General features: G+C 36.9%; 1 pseudogene across 1 annotated transcript; it reads right to left on the bottom strand.

The window, feature by feature from the left end:
• Nucleotides 1-349: 349 nt before the first annotated feature.
• On the bottom strand, nucleotides 350-4160 carry LOC308499378 (citrate synthase, mitochondrial-like; annotated as a pseudogene). Its single transcript has 3 exons — nucleotides 4156-4160; nucleotides 2333-2445; nucleotides 350-1836 (listed from the first exon to the last, which is right to left on the bottom strand). The product of its transcript is annotated as a citrate synthase, mitochondrial-like (transcript).
• Nucleotides 4161-15095: the final 10935 nt, after the last annotated feature.

Raw genomic sequence — 15095 nt, 5'->3', positions numbered from 1 at the left:
GGAGGCATTCATTCAAAGTTGCAAATCATTTCCTCTTTCCCTACTCCCCATTCTATTTTACTTGATCTTTTTATTTACATGTTATAAAAAAAACACATTCTTTTTAATAGCTGGATGAGAACTTTTTGTTGGTTTGTTATTAATAAAAGTATTTACTTTGCATTTTATACAGAACAACCTGATGTCTGCATCATGATGAGTTACCCAGAGGTTTGTAGATAGTGTGTCCATCTCAGCAGCTTGGTTCTGGGGGTTAGGAATCCACACACACAGGCAGGAGTTGTGAGGGAGGAAAGGGGCACAGCAGGAGTGTATTTCAATCCTTTCTTAGAGAAAAGACAGTAGAGTATTATGAGTCACTGAAAACCTGTGCAGACTTCGAGTCCAGAAACTTCACCAGACCATCCATGCTCATGGACTTGGGCCTCTTTAGAGGGAAGCGTAAGGCTCGGCTCCAGATGAGCTGTGCCGGCACAACCCATGCTCATGACACCAAAACAGGACTGTGTAGTCACTCATCTCCGCCATGCCGTAGTGCTGGAGGAGCATACCCCTGTGCGCTTCTACACTGGGCCCAGATTTCTGGCCCCGCCCTGCTCTAACTGGACATGGACACAGTCATGTACAGCTGAGCAACCAGCGTAAAATAGGGTCATGACGCAGGTGTTTCAGAGCAAACTCTCACTGTCAGGTATATTGTGGGTCAGTCTTTCTTAGCACTGCATGGCCATAGACTGGAACAACCCATCCTGAGTTGAGTGTGTTCCAGATGCAGTCTCATAGCTTCTCATCTGACACATCTTTCCAACTTCCTTCTGTAGTTGTGTCAGCCAAACAAGTACTTCCTGATTTGCCAGTCCATGTAGGGGTCCTGCCAGCCCATTTATGGCTGCTGCAAAAGACAGGTACAGGGCTGAAAGGGCACTGCCCACCAAGTGGCTGGCATGGGCACTTACATTGCCTCCTTCCTGGTCACCGTGGATGGTGAGGTACCAGTGTATGAGCTCAGTAAATGGAGCATCGGTATAGCCTAACATGTTAGTGAAATTGTGGGACCAGTCCAGCTTAGAATCAATAGCCCCGATACTGCTGCCCTCCCAGTAGAGATTCCAGTTGATCTTTGCCACAAGGCAAGGTAGCTTTGTGATCAGATCCATACAGTCTTCATAAGTCAACTCCCAGCACTTGGTTCAGTTGATACCCTCTGTATATGCTGAGGCAAATTTATTTTCACTGTTGAGGGCTGTAATGGCTGCATTGAGTTGAGACATGGGGTGTAGATTGGTGGGAAAGATGTCCAGCACGGTGACCACACAGGAAGGCAGAGCTGCCCTTTTTGCCCACTCTTTTGAGAGCCAAGATACTTGTTTCTCTATTGGGACTTCTCCAGTTACCAGCAGCCAAAAGAAGCCCTCCAGCAGGGGTTCTTCCCCACCCTTAGACTTGGACAGCAGTTTCAGGTGTTCAGGGATACTATAACCTTGGAAACGGGTGCCCTCCTCAGAATCAAGAACGGATGTTTTGTATACCAATCCCTTCATGCCTCTCATGCCACCATACATGACGTCCACAGTGATTTGGTCCACCACCGTCTTGCCATGTTGCTGCCTGAAGGTCTTAACTCTGGCCGACTCCTTAGCTATCAGGTCAGCCAATACATCTTTCAAATTCGTGGATGTAAGCCCTGGCATACCAGGCAGCAAGAACAAGACAGAATGCATTTTTGGCTCTGAAAAGCCAGGCAGCCACAGTGAGTAAAGCCGTGGCAGGCAAACTCTGGGATCTGGTGGGGAGGGGAGGAAGGGAGAGAGCTGTGGCAGGAAGCAGAGGCGGAGCCTACAGGTGGACAAGATTGAAACAAGGTGAGAACTTGAACGGTACCTGAATCTCAGCTCTGGGCCAGGTGCTGCATGTAGTAGAAGAAAAACTTCATGAGCAGCCACAGCATTAAGTTATAACACAACCAAAAAGACAAGATTCCTAGGTACATTAAAATTATCGAATGAAATAAGGGCATAAAATTATAGAACACAATTAAATGCACAGTGAGTAATATATAAGTATTATATTTTTGTTCATGTAACTTTTTTCTCCAAATTTCTCAAAGGAATTCAAAGAGTGAACAATAAGAGCTAACACTTATTATCACTTACCATGTACCGAGTGCTGAAAAAAGAGCTCTGGGTGCATTTATTTAATCCCCACAACAATCTTTCTAGTAGGTAAGTACTATTATCGTTTCTGTCTTAAAGGGGAGAACACTAAAGCCTTGGAGGCTGAATCACTTGTCCAGCATCATATGGCTCTTAAGGCAAAGTGCCCAAGTTTTGACCCATCTCTGACTCTGACTCAAACTCATAGGTGTTCTCAGACTCTACCTTTTGTTCTTCAAACTGCAGGTCATAGCCCACTAGTGGGTCAGGAGAACGATTTAGTGGGTCACAACTTAATTTTAAGAAATAAAATAAAATGGAAATTAGAGTATAGCCCACATAATATTATTTTATGAAACTTCTGTGCATGTGTGTTTGTTAAGTGGACTGGGTCGTGAGGTGAAACATAATGCTTACTATGTGTTAGAGGCAAAAAAGTTTGAAAAGCACTGCCTTACTGTGCTGCTTCTCATAGAATTCTTAATCAGGTCGATGGAGAAGATAGAAATAGAGACCGATTTTTTTAATTAATGGATGAGGAGGTTGAGGACCACAAGTAAGTCAGGACTACCTAAAATGAGAAATATTTGGAACTGGGAATTCAGTTTGGCTTCAATGAGTAACAGCAATGCAACATATCGTACTAGGTACTGTGGTGAATATAAAGATGTTAATGATGCGCTCCCTCTCCCACCCAAGCTTCCAGTTGAGAGAATAGGTTTTATGAGCAGGGAGAGAGATGCTGGGTAAGAGAGGAATCCTTAAGTATTACGGAGAGGTCAAATAGGCGGCACTTGAGTGACTTACATTTTTATGATTTTTAGGGAGCTTTAGAGAATGCTTTTATTTCAGATTACCTTCCTGCCTGCTTTCTGTGGTGCCTGAACTACTGGTAAGACTTAATTCCTGTGGGAAAGATGGTTTCCTTTTGGGGGGAGGTGTTCTTTTAAAACACAAATGATTTTTTGGAGGAGAAATATACATCAGTTTTGTAGATTAGTTTTTCATATGCAAGAATTATCCCAGATTAGCAGGTTTTATTTGACAGCTCGGGGGTGAGATCCCAAATGCCTAGGATTTTATTGGGTGTAGGAGTAAGAATCATTTTTGAATGAAGTGTTGCAGAGTACCAGTTATCCAGGGAAAATAAGAGAAGACAGAAGCTAATAATGCAGGCCAATCGTACAGTTTTGCTTAGGAATGACACAGGCTAGAGTGGTACACCCAAAAGGCTAAAAAATAGGCAAAGTGGGAATAGAATTGGAACTCTCACAAAAGAACGTGCGGGTGGCTGGCATTGCTTTCCCATCGGTTCCTGCTCCTCTCTGCTGTTCAGTTTGTGTCTTAGACCATGCATTCTCAGCTGAAGTGATGTTGCCCCCAAGGAAGGGATTGGTTCTTGGGGGGGGTGTGTGAATAAAAAAAATCATACTTTTTTATGTATAAAGTATATACATATATATATGTATATATATGTATGTATAAAGTATATGTATATGTATATATATGTATATATATACACATACATACACACATATACATACATATATATATATATGTTAAGCAAGTATATGGTATATCCATGGCTTTTAACATTTCATGGGAGGGAGTTAGGAAAAAATATGTCCAAAATGTCTCCTTGGGGGAGGCAATAATAAAAGGAAGGTTGAGAAGCACTGGTGTAAACTAGGGTAATTAGGAAAGCAAAGACCTGTGACAGTATGGGTGGTTAGAGGTTGTGAATTAAAAGGACAGATTTACTATGTATAGAAAAAAAATGAGAAGAGACATAAAGAAAAGTGGTAGTAAGTCAATGGGCTTCAGGGAAAACAGTCAGGAGAGTGTGGCAAGAAAGACCTCGGGGAGCTGTAGGAAAAGAAGAAATGAGTGCAAGAGAGGTGAGGAGAGGGAATTTTTAAAATATCAATGTGAATTGTAAATAAAATTCCCTTTGGCACTTATCTAAAGAAGCAAATAAGGATTAGAATTATACTACACTTACTTCATTTTGACTTTGAACTTCATGGGTGGCCTCAAGAAAGTCAATTCTTTAAGATGAATAATCCATGCTTTTTAAATCTTATGTAAAAATGCTATTAAAAAGCCTCTATTGCAGCTTCTCTAGTACCAGTCCAATAATATAACTCCCTAAAACCATACTATTTAGAAGCCACAACAATTGATTGTGTTTCTTTGAAAGCAGCACCTGAGGAGACTGGGGCTTCATGAATACTGGACTTTATTTGGGTTATGGAGTTTATTTAGTTATCCTAGAAGCCATTTAGGCTGAATGGTCTACAGGGAGTGCATTTCAGTACTTTGAGATGGCTCAAAAGCATTAAGTTGTGTGTTGTTTACCTTTGAACATCTACCAACATGGATGCCATCAGTCTGGGGAACTCCAAAGTTCTTGTAGTACTGTCAGAATACCTACAAAAGAACCAGGTATCCTAAATATTTTCGTAGCCTTCAGAAGGCACTTTGTCTTGTAATGGTGTAGAGAAACAATTCTTTGGAGATCTTGCTGTAAGTCAATGTCATTCTTGGGAAATAAGGTAAAGTCTACTTGTTCCATTCACTCGCTTAGAATAATAGGATCCTCCCTCAAATGAACAGTCATATGGTCCATCTCCTAATGTCAGAAATGCACATAAAATCATTCGTTGTATTGTGAATGAGCCTTTTTGGTTTTCAGGGAGGGTTTACTGCACTCTATGAAAGTGTGAGTATGTTTGTTAAACGGAGTACAATACAAATACCAAGTTAGACTTCTCAGAAATAATGCCAGACCCCAAAGGTCAGAAAAGCATGGGGCTCTGTGTATTAAAATAGGAGCACAGATATTCTTATTCATTTAATAAAGAATGCCTTCCCAATTAAAATAACTGAATCACCTGAATAAATATATAAGTTAAAGAACAAAATACAGCTAGAATTAAATATGATTAAATGTTTCCTTACTACCTTTTTAAAAATTATAATAACATTTAACATGAGATCTACCCTTTTAACAAACTTTTAGTGTACAACAGTGTTGATAACTATAGACATAATGTTGTTCAGCAGATCTCTAGAATTTACTCATCTTGCCATAACTGAAATTTTACACCCGTGCATCAAAGAGCAACTCCCCATTTCTTCCTCTATCTGGCCCCTGACAATCACCATTCTACTCTGCTTCTATGAGTTTGTTTTTGTTTTTTGGTGTTTTTTTTTTGAGGCTATTTAGATACCTCATGTAAGTGGATTCCTTACTACCCTAAAGTTGACATATGAGTGTTGGTAATACAGTGAGAGATATAAAAAAGGAAAGGGAGCAATATAATGGTCAAGGGCAGGCAGGCACTTCCCAGACATAGTTTGGAAATATTCCAAATTGTGTAGTTAAAAATAAGAAATGTTTTTTGCAAATTTCTTTTTCCCAGTTGTGAGTTGTCTGATATGACCATGACTTTGTCAGCAAATTCTATTTTCATTGTGACTGGAAAATCCTTTACCTCATGCTTAGTTTGGGGAAATTTTAGTCCTTACTGTTTCAGTTTCTTCCTTCACTAATTTGCCTTCTACTCTGAGAAGCTTCATGGAAAGTTCAATTCATTTGTCCAAGAGTTTTTTCCTCAGGGTCACTCTAAAATTTCATTTTATTATGTAAATTTATTTTAGTAATTGCTATTTCCCTCACAATAAATAAATAATAAATATTGTTCTCTACTGCTTAAACCTAAGTTGTGAGGTAATGTAGCTTGGCACAACCTCAAGTTAGATGGTATCTATATAATTGGAGTAGTGATAAGAGAATTCTGTGAAACTGGAAAGAATATCTGATATTTAAAAAAAAATTTTATATCCCCACTTTCTCCTAATACTACTAAGAAGTTAGTATCAACTAAGATAAAGTTTTTGTTTTGAAACTCTTTAAGAATTTCAGAAAATATCTCAAAATGATTTAAGGAAATCTGTGATGTACCATAAATGGGCCTGAAATTAATTAGAAATATACAAATCTTATTCTAATACACTCACTATTGGCATATATGAGATTTGAGTAACACTGTAAATTATCCTATCCTATAGAAGTTATGGAAAATATATCAAAATTAAGATTTACTTTTAAAATTGGATGCATTTTTGGGAAGAGGGAAAGGGGACATTTATATATAGTCTCTACACATTCTTCTCTAGTTATGATATATAGTTAAACTCTATTTAATATGTACTTAGTCCCATGTTTAATGCTATAATGAAGAATATAGGAGATATGAAAGAACTAAGTGGTTTTCTGCCTGCGAGAAAATTACTGAAAAAGATAACACAGTACTCACGTAAAACTGCTTTAGGAAATTAAAGAAACTTAGTTTTAGTGCTAGTGTACTCCTTTAAATCACCTGTGTGTATTTTAGCAAATACTTAGAACATGATGAGACTATAAAATTAACCTCAAGTTGTTTAATAACCAGTATTTTTTTGACTGTCTATTGCATTAGACATGGCAGCCACAGGAAGCACAGGAAATGAGCTGAGACAGAGAGTGGGTAGGGGTGGTGCTAGTTTTGTCCTACTGTGTTTCCATGAAGTTTGTATAAAGTGGCCTTTAGGATGTTTGCTGAAATCCACCTACAGGGAAAACGTTGTTGTTTTGTTTGAACTTGAGGTAAAATAAGCTGCCATGTCCTGGATTTACTGACCTGAGTCAGGAGCCAGCCAGGAAGGTGCTGTCTCCATATGCTTCTCTGCCTTTCTCCCCAGAGAGGTATGGCTTTTGTTGCTGTAACTAGTACACCTCTTCTTGATATCCTGAATCTTTTTATTTTTACCTACAAGGAAACAAATATTAAAAACGCAAGAAGTTTTTATAGAAAAAAAAGAGATAAAGACAAAGTCCATAACTTTTATGTGCATCAGAGGAAGCTGGTAGTATCTGAATAGCAGTGCTCTCTGTAGGGCTTGTTTCATGGGTGGGTGGCCTGTGCTGTCACACAGAGCCCATACTCAAAAGGGACGAACACTTGGTTTAATGTTCTGCTGTTCCCATCTTTAAATACTTAATAATTATCTTTGAACTTGGGTTTTGTAGTGAAGTCTGGTGGGACAACAGAACAAGTGCTTAAGCAGATGAGATACAGAGAAAGAAGGACCTGTATAATTCAATACCTTTAACAGTACAGCTGGTCTTGTGTCTTTGTGGATCTCTATAGTTTTTTATTCTACTACTAATAGCACAACTTTTGAGAGTTTTCTTCTATGAGTAGTCATGTTCCTGTATCATAACATTTTGTTGCAAACATTCTTGAGACTACTCTGTAGAAGTCAGTTTATGAGAATCGTTTTCTTAGTTTATTCAGGCTTCTATAACAAAAGTACAATAGACTGGATGGCTTAAACAATAAACATTTATTTCTAGATGTCTGGAGGATGGGAAGTGCAAGATCAAGGCACCAGCCGACTCAGTGCCTAGTGAGGGCCTGCTTCCTGGTTCATAGACAGCCATCTTCCTGTAATTTCACATGGCAGCAGGGGCAAGGAAGCTCTCTGAGGTCTCATTTATAAGGGCACTAAATTCCATTCATGAGGGCTCTGCCCTCATGACTTAATCACCTCTGAAAGGCCATACCTTCAATACCATCACATTAAGGATTCGGTTTCAACATCTGAAGTTGGGGGCACACATTCAGTTTATGGCAATCATGAAATGATGTTAACTGTTATTAGTATCCGTATTCGTAATTCTAAAAATAGGATTAAAATGAATGAAGATGTGCCAGTCAAATGTAGTTGCCTTGGATTCTGAAGGTATTTCTAAAAGATTTTCAGAAATGTAGCCTACACCCTCCCAAGATAACTATTTCAAAGAGATGTCACTTGGATGCCTAAGTGCTGATAATAAAGAAAATCAGTCTTTCTGGTGTAATTATTAGTCATAATTGCAAAATAATTATCTGTCATACTGAAGTAAAGCTGAAATCTTGCTCTCTGATCTGATTTTACATCTTAGCAAGAATTTAATTTTCTATAGAATTGTTTTCGGTTAATGAGCTAGCTCAGGAATGTGAAAACCTCTAGCTACTAATATTATCAACTCAGGATAATCTCAACTCCCCCCCCCAAAAAAAAGATCCATATTCAGCTAATTTAAAATTGTACATATATACCACCTCTAATTACAAGGACAGTGTTTGCTTAGGTAGCAGGATGAGCATTTCAGAAGTCAATTATAAATGCCCAACTACATTGTTGGACATTTTTTTTCTGTTGTGAACCTACCAGTACAGAATAAAAGCTTATCTGTGCCATGCTACCTACAATACTATGTCCCCCTTCAAAAGGCGGGGGTGGGGAGGTGGGTGGGTAGGAGTTTCTAAGGGTCAATATTTTTTAACCTTACTATGTTTAAAAAATATCTGAGAAGACTTAAAAAATGTGAACTTCCTGTGTGAGCCAACAGAGGTCCTGGTTCTTTTCATCTGCAGTGGGACCCAGGAATCAATACTTTTAAGTCCTGGAAATACTCTCTTCGTTTGCCTGAGTTTTTTCCGACCTTGCTATTTGCAAAGATCTTGGCATTTTTGTTGGTTCCTCCTCAGTTCTCTTTCTTCCAAACATTAGTGTGACCAAGGGTTCCAACTCATTTTTACACTGCTTTTCTATTTTCACTCATTCCCTCGATGATCTCATTCACTCTGATGACTCCCAAACTGTCCAAATTTATATCCCTGATTTATATAGCCTGATTTTTTCATAAATCTCAGAAACTGAATGTCCATCTGCTTCCATGACATTGCCTTTTGGTGTCTAATAGGTATTTTCTGAGTACCAACTGCACCAGAAACAGATTCTGAGAAAGGATTCAAGTACTAGCAGATTTTTCAGTTGTTATAATTTGGTTGTTGTGTTTTATTTTGGATGAAGGGAGAAAGGTAAGGAAATGGGGAAGTGTGGCAAAGAAATGAAAAATCCGATAAAGAATTCATCCTCAAACCAGCTACCCTATGGGCAAATGGAGTGTGACCCTGATGGGGGAATTCTAGGGACCAGTGTAAAACACAAGGGGTGGAGGAACTACCCAAATCCTGTCAGTTACTAGTTGACAGCTGCTACTGGAAGGGCATTAATTCCCTGGCACTTTCAGCCAATTTTGATGGTAAGGTAGACTCCTGTGGCAAAATTGAGTCCTTAGGCAAAGATGTGAAGTTCTAGAATTGGAAGTTGGGCAGGTGTGCATTTTTTAAAACATTTTTTAAAAGGAATTTTAGATTCACAAGAAAATTGAGAGAAAAGTGCAGAGATTTCCTATATAACCCCTACACCCACTCATGCATGGCCTCCCCCATTGTCAACATCATTCACCAGTATGGCACATTTGTTACCAAGGATGACCTACATTGACATATCATAATCATTCCAAGTCAATAGTTTACCTAGGGTTCACCCATAGTGTACATTTTATGGGTTTGGACAAAGGTACCAAGGTCGGACAATTAAGTTTGCGAACTCACCCTAGAAAAAGTGCTACATACCTTATTGCTGAATATCACTATAGTCACCTTTGAAGTCCTCCCCTTGGGAAGCTATGCACCAATGCCAGTACCTAGTCCACCCTTCAAAGCAATTTTGGAACTCTTTTTCTGAAATGGCCATCAGAGCTGTCATTGTATTACCCTTGATGTCCTGAATTTCATCAAAATGTCTTCGTTTCAGTAGTTCCTTTGTCTTTGGGATAGATCAGGTAAGTACGGAGGGTGTTCCAATACAGTTATTTGTTTACTGGCTAAAAACCTTCTCACAGTGCCATGTGAGCTGGCACTCACATGATGCAAGAGTCATGAATTGTTGGCGAAAAGTTCAGGTCATCTAACTTTCCCTTGCAGCCTTTTCAGCACTTCCAAATGTAAACTTGGTTAACTGTTTGTCCAGTTGGTACAAATTCATAATGAATCAAAAAAACAGTTAGCAACATCATTGCAACCAGTTTGTGAACTTAATTGTCAGACCTCATATAACTCTGTATATCCATAATTATAACATTACACATGATATTTTCACTGCCCTAAAAATCTTCTTTGCCCTACCTATCCATGCCCCCAGACCTCTGTCTCCCCCCCACCTGATATTTTTACTATTTCCATAGTTTCGCATTTCCTAGAATATCATATAGTTGGGATCATATAGTAAACAGCCTTTTCAGATTGGCTTCTTTCACTTAGTAATATGAACTTAAGTTTCTTCCATATCTTTGCACGTCTTCGTAGCTCATTTCTCCTTAGTGCTGAATAGCTCATTTCTCCTTAGCGTTTTTCCCTGAAAATAAGCTCTAATGTGTCTTTTGGAGCAAAAATTAATATAAGACCTTGTCTTATATTAGATTAGATTAGACCCGGTCTTATATAATATAATAATATAATGTAATGTAATGTATAGTATAGTATAGTATAGTATAGTATAGTATAGTATAGTATAGTATAGTATAATATGATGCAATGCAATGCAATGCAATGCAATGCAATACAATACAATACAATACAATACAATACAATACAATACAATACAATATAATATAATACCTGTTTTTATATTATATTAAAAGAAGACTAGATCTTATATTAATTTTTGCTCCAAAAGACACATTAGAGCTGATGGTCTGGCTAGGTCTAATTTTCAGGAAAACATGGTAGTATTCAATTGTCTAGATATTTCACAATTCATTTATCCATTCACCCACTGAAGGACATCTTGGTTGCTTCCAAGTTTTGGCAAGTGTGAATAAAGCTGTTATAAACATCCCTGTACAGGTTTTTGTATAGACGTGTTTTCAACCTTTTTAGATAAATACCAAGGAGAGTGTTTGCTGGATCGTATAATAATAGTATATTTAGTTTTGTAAGATACTGCCAAACTGTCTTCCAAAGTAGCTGTACCACGTTGCATTCCCAGCAGCAATATTTGACAGTTCCTGTTGCTCCATGTCCTGATATCATTTGGTGTTGTCTGTCTGGATTTTGGCCTTTCTGATAGGTATGTAGTGGTATCTCATTGTTTTAATTGGCATTTCCTGATAACAATAGTATAAAGCATCTTCTCATATGCTTAGTTTCCATTTGTGTATCTTCTTTGGTGAGATGTCTATTAAGGTCTTTTACCCATTTTTTAGTTAGGTCTCTTGTTTTCTTACGTTGAATTTTAGAGTTCTTTGTATATTTTGGAAAACAGTTCTTTACCAGATGTGTCTTTTGCAAATATTTTCTTCCTGTCTGTACCCTGTCTTCTAATTCTCTTGACATTGTCTTTCACGGAGAAGAAGCTTTTAATTTTAATGAAGTTCAGTTTACCAATTATTTCTTTCATGTATTATGCCTTTGATGTTTTATCAAAAAGTCATCACTGTACCTCAGATCATCTAGGTTTTCTCCAATGTTTTCTAGTAGTTTTATAGCTTTGCATTTTACCTTTAATTATATGATCCATTTTGAGTTAATTTATGTGAAGGTTTTAAAGTCTGTAGCTAGATTCAATTTTTTTGCATGTGGATGTCCAGTTGTTACAACACCATTTGTGGAATAGACTATTTTTGTTCCATTGTATTATCTTTGATCTTTTGTTAAAGATCAGTTGACTATATTTATATGGGTCTATTTCTGGGCTCTCTATTCTGTTTTATTGGTCTATTTTTCTATTCTTTCAACAATATCATGCTGCAGCTTTATAGTAAGTTTGAAGTCAGGTAATGTCAGTCTTCCAACTTTGTTCTTCTTCAATACTTTGTTCGCTATTCTGGGTCTTTTGCCTCTGTATATAAACTTTAGGATCAGTTTGTTATGAAGTAAAATAACTTGCTGGGATTTTGATTGGGATTGCATTGAATCGATAGCTCAAGTTGGGAAGAACTGATATCTTGACAATATTGAGTCTTCTCTTCATGAATATGGATTATTTCTCAATTTATTTAGTTCTTTGATTTCAGTCATCAGAGTTTTGTAATTTTCCTCATATAGATCTTCTACATATTTCATTAGATTGTACCTAAGTATTTAATTTTGGGGGGCTCTAATGTAAGTGGTATTGTGTTTTTAATTTCAAATTCCACTTGTTCCTTGTTGGAATATAGGGAAGTGTTTGATTTTTGTATATTAACTTGTATCCTGCGACCTTGCTATCATCATTTATTAGCTCCAGGAGTTTTGTTGTTTATTCTTTTGGGTTTTCTATACAGGCACTCATATCATCTGTGAACAAAATCAGTTTTATGTCTTCTTTCTTAGTATGTATACCACTCCCTTTTTTGCCGTATTGCATTAGTAAGAACTTCTAGTACCATGTTAAAAAGAAGTGGAGACAGGAGATATTTTTTTTAATCTTTATTAGCACAACTTTTATATAGTTTTGTCACTATTCTGATTAAACTATTCTGATTTTAATAGTGTTCCTGGTCTTGTAGATTTATAAAATGCTGAAGAACTCAGGAAAGCCAACATCAGCATGCAACAGGGCACTGCCCTAGCCTCTGCCCTGTTCAAAATTCTTAGAAATAGCTGAGATGAATGCCTAAAATGTAATAATATTTGCATCTCAAAAAATTTGGAGTGATAGTTAATTTATAGCATCCTAAAATCAAGATTCTAAAAATCTTGATAAAATAGTATTATAAAATATTACATTATGCATTTTAATTCTGGAAATAAGTTACATAATATAGTATAAAGGCAGAGCTGGCCTAATATTTGTTCTGATGGAGTAAGCAACAAGCAAACAAAAATAAGAAAGAGGGTAGTAGTTATATAATTAGAAATTAAATGAGAAGCAAAGGAAACCAATATTAATTCAGCCTGTATTTTGGGCCAACCACTGGCACAGTCATTTGTTAGATGCCAAGGCTCTAACATGATCCTAGACCATATTAATAGGAATGAGTGCTCAGAATAAGGGAGGTAACTGTCAGCACTGTGTGCTGAGATGTGTGGACAGAAATTGGAGGTGACAAACATAGTGATGGGTCACATGAAAGGTCATTGGAAAATGTTTAATTTCATGAGGAGAAGGGTACAGAACATGATAGATGTCATGTGGAAAAAGAATGAATCATTCTGCCTAAAAACAGAAGTGCAAGGTGGTGAGTTCCATGTTAACGTAAGTAAGTGTGACAAAATCACCAGCTAGTAGGGATAAAAGAATGTGATCCTGATTTAGATGCCCTGGGCTGGATGACCTCTAACCTTTCTTCCAAGACTCTATGCATCTCTATAGGCAGCATTAGCAAAAAATGGCAGCCTTAATGTTAGGGTGTTTAGCCTCACAAAACTGAGTACAGCTAGTCTTTGGCTTTAATGAGATCCAGATATTAGTAATAAAAGAAAGAGATATTTTTAGTTAAGATAAAATACAGTTATTATCTTAGGAAACAGGAAATTCAGGGCTTTATAGGAGAGGTGTATACAAACAAAAACTGGATTAAAAATCTCCGGGGGGACTATTATTTAAACAAAAGAGCCCTTGTGGTTTTCTTTGATTTTACATTTTTTATTATTAGTTTCAGGTGTATAAAACAACATAATGATTAAACATTTATAACCCCTCAAAGTAACAACACCCCCTCCCCGTCTACTCCCCCTCTGACATTGGTATAGCTGTTACTATACCATTGAGTATATTCCCTACACTATACTTTACACCCCTTGGATATATATATATATACACATATATATGTATGTATATATATATATATATATATATGTATATATATATGTATATGTATATATATTTACATATATATATAATTATAGTTGACATTCAATGGGGGAGAAGGTGAAAGATTAGAAAATACAAATTGGTAGTCACAAAATAGTTACTGGGATGTGAAAAAAGAGCCCTTGTTTTTGATAATGCAGTTCAAAAGTAATAGGATATGGGCATTATAAAAGAGAGGCCCCTGTTTGTGTATTAAAAATATATATAACTTTCTATAGGGAGATATCCTCTCCAAATGTAATCATGAATGAGAAGAAAAAAGACTATCAAGTGTTCTGCTTAATTTTTTCAGTGCTTTAAAAAAGTGAGCAAGGTTGCCATCTAGTGACCATTTGGTTTTTAACTTAAGAGGTTCTTTTTTTCATATTTTATTTTATTTTTGAGATTCAATATTATTTTATATTAATTTAGACATTTATATAATTTATGAAATGATCTCACTGATTAGTCTAGTGCTCACCTGGCACTATACATAATTATTACAACATTATTGCCTATATTTTCTATACTGTATTTTACATCCCCATGACTATTTTGTAACTACCAATTTGTACTTTTCAATCCCTTCACCTTTTTCACCCAACCCCCCAAACCACTCCCCCTGATCTGGTAACCATCTGTTCATTCTCTGGATCTATGTCTGTTTCTGTTTTGTTTATTTTGTTCTTTAGCTTCTACACATAAGTGAAATCATATGGTATTTGTCTTTTTCTGTGTGACGTATTTCATTCAGCTTAGTACCCTCTGCATTCATCCATGTTGTCGCAAAGGGTAAGATTTCATTCTTCTTTATAGCTGAGTAATATTCCATTGCATATATGCACAGCATCTTTATCCAATTGTCTATTGATGGGCACTTAGGTTGCTTCCATATCTTGGCTATTGTAAATAGTGCTGCAGTGAACAGAAGGGTGCATATATCTTTTCTAATTAGTATTTTGGATTTTTTCGGACAAATGCCCAGAAGTGGAATTGCTGGGTCATAAGGTAGCTCCATTTTTAATTTTTTGAGGAACCTCCAGACTATTTTCCATAGTGGCCGCACCAATTTGCAATTCCACCAATAGTGCACAAGAATTACATTTTCTCCACATCCTTGCCAACACTTGTTGTTTTTTGATTTGTTGATGGTGGCCATTTTGACAGGTAGAGACTCTTGAATATGGGTCAGGACAATGACTCTCAAAACTGGCTGTGCAATCATAT

This window comes from Rhinolophus hipposideros (assembly GCF_964194185.1).
Source record: "Rhinolophus hipposideros genome assembly, chromosome: 1".
NCBI classification, from domain to species: domain Eukaryota; kingdom Metazoa; phylum Chordata; class Mammalia; order Chiroptera; family Rhinolophidae; genus Rhinolophus; species Rhinolophus hipposideros.
This window is presented reverse-complemented; position numbering and strand designations above follow the sequence as displayed.